We start from the raw sequence: 5054 nt of genomic DNA on the forward strand, positions 1-5054 counted from the left end.
ACTTTGGTACTTCTTGGCCTCATGTCCACTTATCTCCTTTAAAAGAGGAAAGGTAAAACTTTCTTTTGTTTTTCAATGCTTTTGGTGTGTTTTTGTTTTTTTCAACAGTGCTGAGTATTATACCTAGGGGCTCTGTACCTCTGAAATACATTCCCAGTACTTTTCATTTTTTTCTTTTTTTCTTTTTTTGAGAGAGGGTCTTGCTAGGTTGTCCAGGCTGACCTCAAACTTCTGATTTTCCTGCATCAGTCTCCTGAGTTGCTGAGATTATAGGAATGTTCCATGGTCTCTAGCCAACTTTTTTTTCTTTATCCTATATTTTCAAATTCTTCCTGTCTCATAACAATGATTCTCTCTTGACTCTGGCTCTCCTATCTTTCCCTTTTCCCCTCTCTGATCCACTTTCAGTCAAGGTCTTTGACAGAGAAAGGTCTACACTTTCTGTCTCATTTCCCTTACTCCATTTGTCTGTTTCCTTGGTCCCAGGCTTGATCACCACCAGGTTCTGACTCAAACTGTGCACGCTTTGCATTTCATCACACTAGAAGCACATCAGAGTAGGTACCCTGAGTGCACTGCTTACACCAGACATCCTAATTCTCTGTACCTTTCTTGTGCACACCCCAGCCCACAGGACACCTTGTATGGGGGGTGCACAGGTACCATTAGACTAGAACGTGCCAAGTGGGAAAGTTCATTCTCGGTCAGTCAAAGCAGCACAAGATAATTTCTCAACTATTGGCTTTGGGCATGGCTGACTACAGTCATAGCATCTCCCAACGCCATTTTCATGCCTGGTAAAGGTCCCTGGAGGACAGCTGCTGCAAACTCACAGGCTTTTGTTGGTACAATGCTCAGAGACATAGGTTCCTACTGGACACTTGTCACAGGTAAGTACCTGGCCAGTGGCACAGTCAACCTGGTGGTATTTGCCAGTGAGACTTGGAGACTTGGGTTCTGGCTGAGCCATGGTGGTGGTGCTAATGAATCTAGGTAGGAGAAAAGAGCCAGTGATCATAGTGGCTCCAATTCCACATGCAATGCAATGCGATGCGGCTGCATTAGGCGAGGGTGGTGCTGCTGCTAGCAGAGGTACCCAAGGCTGGGAGGAGGGTCGTTCTCAGGGATGCCCGGGGCGGGGCTTGTGGCTCTATGGTAGCTTGAATCCGTGGCTGCTATTGCCCAGCACCATATCCACCGCCACCTCCTGAGACGGCAGCCCATCTACCTCCAACACCCATGATGCACTGCGGCAGCCAGGCAGCCAAGCAGAGCAGGAAGGTGGCAAGGGAGGCACTCAGCACCTGCCAAGTGGTGTGGCTGCCCGGGCTGGGAGAAACAGCCTCGGCTACAGCATGGGCCTCCAGGTGCACTTCTCAGACAGCGGCTGAGGAGAACCAGGGAAGAGGGCTGGCCCAGAGAGAGCAAAGGGACAACTTCCCATAGCAAAGCCTCCAGCCACTACCAAACACCATCCTCCGCTGCCCAGACCCGCAGGCGAGGGACTGTCCTTTTTTTTTTTAAGTTAAATATTTCTGGTATTTTGTCACTTTGAACGGAAGCTAATTAACACAATATTTTTATAATCACTTTAGATTTAAGGTTCTGTTTTACTTTCTTAATCTTCATTAGCATCAATTCTATTCTTGGTTCTTTGCTCTTATTATCTTATATATTTTCATAAATTCTATATAAATTTTAGAACCAGCCTATTTAGTTACATACACATAAGCATACACACACATATACTCCCTTTTTGCATTTTTATTATAATTTGTTAAATGTGTAGCTTGGTTTGCTGGTGAATTGGCAAATTTATAATATTAAATTTTCTCTTATAAACATTACATCTTCATTTATTTAGATCTTTTTTTTTTAACATGAGCACTTATTTATTGTAGAAGAAAAAAGCAATGACAGTTCCAGGGGATGAGTGGCTACCATCCTCCTAGCACACAGCAGCAAAGTCACAAGGGCATCAGACTCTTGTATTCTGGACACATGGAGGTGCACCAGGGACAGCCGAGGCAAACCACTTTCTAGATGTTCACCGGATCTTATACTTGTCCCACTTCTTTTCATGGTCATAGGGCTCCAAGCAGATGGCAGGGAAAATGTGCTTTTTCTTCTCATACGAGCTCCTCAGCACCACCTTTCCTGAATGAGACTCATACTTTTCCACAGTGGCATCGCTGAGTATCCACCCATCATCATGAAGATCAAAGTTAAATAGCGGCCAATTCTTCCCACTTACCTTGGTAATGATGAAGTCACAGAAACTGTGATGATGGGGAATGATTAGTCCTCCTTGATGTACATGAACTGCTCAACCCCTGCTGACCTGAGCTCACTGGAGTCTTCACGCAGGATCTCAAGTGCCTTCTGGAGGAACTGCTGCATTGTATTGCAAATTTTCATTTTGGCTGTCTGCTGGTGTCTGCAGCCAGCCCAGTAATTGAAGGTGATTTCAATCTCTTCACTGTTAATCTTCTCCTGCTTGGCTTCCCACTCCTGCTACAGCTCTTCCCAGAGACAATTTTCCACCTCCTCCCTGTCTTGGTCAGGCAAGAAGCCGGTGTCCACATATGGGTTCTTCCACAATGTCTTTCTCTTTTTGGTGATCTCTTCCCTTTCCAGCTTCTCCTCATGCATGGTCACCTCCTCCTCCTATTCACCTCACTCCTCTTCTTCCTCCAAGGTGAAGGGCAGGCTAGAGATCTTCTTCTTGGTCTCCTTCTTGTGCTATTTTCTCGCAGCTTCTCCAGCTTTAGCTTTAGCTCCTTTGACTGCTCCCTCTTGGGGAGCTGCTTTTCCTGCTGCTTCACCAGTGCTTCCTGTTAGGCTTTCATGTCATTCAAGGTCACAAGGCTGAAGGTGCTGGACTTGAGCTCTGCCTTCACAGCATCATAGTGTGCAGAGAACTTCTTGTCAATGTTGGATTTCATTATGTTGTTTTCTGTGACCCGCTGCTTTCTTTGCTCCATTTGTTCCTGCTGCTCTTCCCATTTCTTCATCAGATTTTTGGCGTGTGCTGCCTTGCTTGGATCCCCTTGTAAACTTGACGGTGGCAGAGGTGTGAGCAGTGGCAACAACTGTGACAGCAGCCCTGCTAAATCCTAGATTTTTTTTTAACAGAAGGAAATCAATTCTGAAAAATGTCAATTGGGAGATTTCTCAGTTAAAGCAGTTTCAGCAGTGTGACAAAGGGCTACATCAGACTGCAGAGGGCTATTAAATGAAAGGGAGGTGAGAAGATGAGGTCTGTTATTGTGTTTTATTGATTGAGAAATATTGAGATAAATAAAAAGAACAAATGAGGAAGTCTAAATATTATTTATTTTTTAAGGATAGGTGAGCTTTGAGGAAGAATATCTGTCAGAGAAGGACATGTTGCACATGATGCAGAGAGAGGGGGTGGCTTATAGCCAACTGGGAGGGCTTGAAATGAACATCTCAAGATGTGTGTGTGTGTGTGTGTGTGTGTGTGTGTGTGTGTTGAGGTGGAAACTACAGTTTACACAGGGTAAATAGAAAAGACCTTGAAGATGACATTTGAGTTCGTCTGAAGGAAGTGACATGGAAAACTCGATGAATTCTGGGGGAGAGCTTTCCAGACAAAGAAAATAGGAGAGATTGGTGCTGAAGGGGGTTTGTAATAGAGTTAATGAGAAAGAGGATGCTAGGAGGTGTGTGATTGAAGAGGTAACAGGCCATATCACATGAAGACTTGCAAAAAATTGTTAGGACTTGGACTTTTACTGATATATTATTGAATGGTTTTAAACAAGTGTGTGACATGATCTAACTTAAGTTGTAACACCCTCACTCTGCTGGTGTACTGAGAGTAGCTAGTGTAAGGATGAAATCAAGGAAAGCAATTAGGATAGTTTTACAGCACAGACAAAATTTGAGGGTGGCTTGTACTAGGATGGAAGAAGTAAGAAGTGTTTGTATTATTGATATATTTTGAAATGGTAACAGGATTTACTTCTGGGTCATGTGTATGATACAAAAGAAGGTAGTCAGAAGTTTTGATATGAGCCCTTAGAAGACTGGGGCTGCCATGTAGTGGGATGGACAAGATTGTGAGAGAAACTGGGTTAAGACAGAGTGAATATCAGAATATAGTTTTGTTTTTGTTAAGTTTCAGATGCTAATCTGACATCAAAATAAAAATGTCAAGTAGGAAACTTGAACTAGTAATCTGGAGTTGAAGAAACACCCTAGCTATAGATTTGTGAGTTGTTACTTTCAGAAAGTCTTTAAAGCCATGAGACTGGGAGAGATGACCAGGGAGAGAATACAGTATACTGAGTCCTAATATTTTCCAATGTTAAGAGACAGAGGAGATTGGCAGAATCAGACAAAGTGACCCAGATAGAGCAACTAGAGAGAAAAGGGGAAACCAGTAGAACACTCCTTTCTGGAAGCCAAATACATATGAAAGTTTGGGAAGAGATAGTTCTTTCTGTCAAATGACTTTGAGAAGCTAAGACAAAGACAGGGGATAGACCACTGGATTTAGCCCTATGGAATCCATTGGTGGAGTAATGGTGGTAAGATTTTAGTGGGTTCAAAAATGGCAAGGAGAGATTGGAGACAAGGTAGATAACTATTGATGAAGTGTTGCTGCAAGGGCAGAGACAGTAACAGAGTGATAGTGGGGAAGGTGGGGACAAGAGTCTTTCTGTTTTTATTTATTTATGATTAAACTGCTTTAGCACTCATGTTTTGGAAAGAATTGGGATGACTTTGGGCCTGAGAATGAGTGTTAGGAATTGAAATAGTGGCTTGAGGAGATGCTATATGATTAGCAATAATCTCTGAAAAAAATGAGGACAGAAGTTGGCTGAGAAGAAAATTTGAAACCAAAATTAGTAAAGCAATGTATCTTGCTGTCTTTTTTCAAATTCTTAATTTCATTTAGTAATTTAAGAAATTATTTGATGAAATTTTTTTTTCTTCTGAGGTACAGATGATTGAACCTAGGTGTGCTTAAACATTGAACTATATTTTCAGCCATTTTTTTTTGTTTTATTTAGAGACAAGGACTC

At 42.5% G+C, this 5054-nt stretch overlaps 1 pseudogene; it reads right to left on the reverse strand.

Moving 5' to 3' along the window:
- Positions 1-2047: 2047 nt before the first annotated feature.
- On the reverse strand, positions 2048-3035 carry LOC101956351 (protein FAM50A pseudogene; annotated as a pseudogene).
- Between the last annotated feature and the right edge of the window lie 2019 nt (positions 3036-5054).

This window comes from Ictidomys tridecemlineatus, chromosome 11 (genome assembly GCF_052094955.1).
Source record: "Ictidomys tridecemlineatus isolate mIctTri1 chromosome 11, mIctTri1.hap1, whole genome shotgun sequence".
Classification (NCBI taxonomy): domain Eukaryota; kingdom Metazoa; phylum Chordata; class Mammalia; order Rodentia; family Sciuridae; genus Ictidomys; species Ictidomys tridecemlineatus.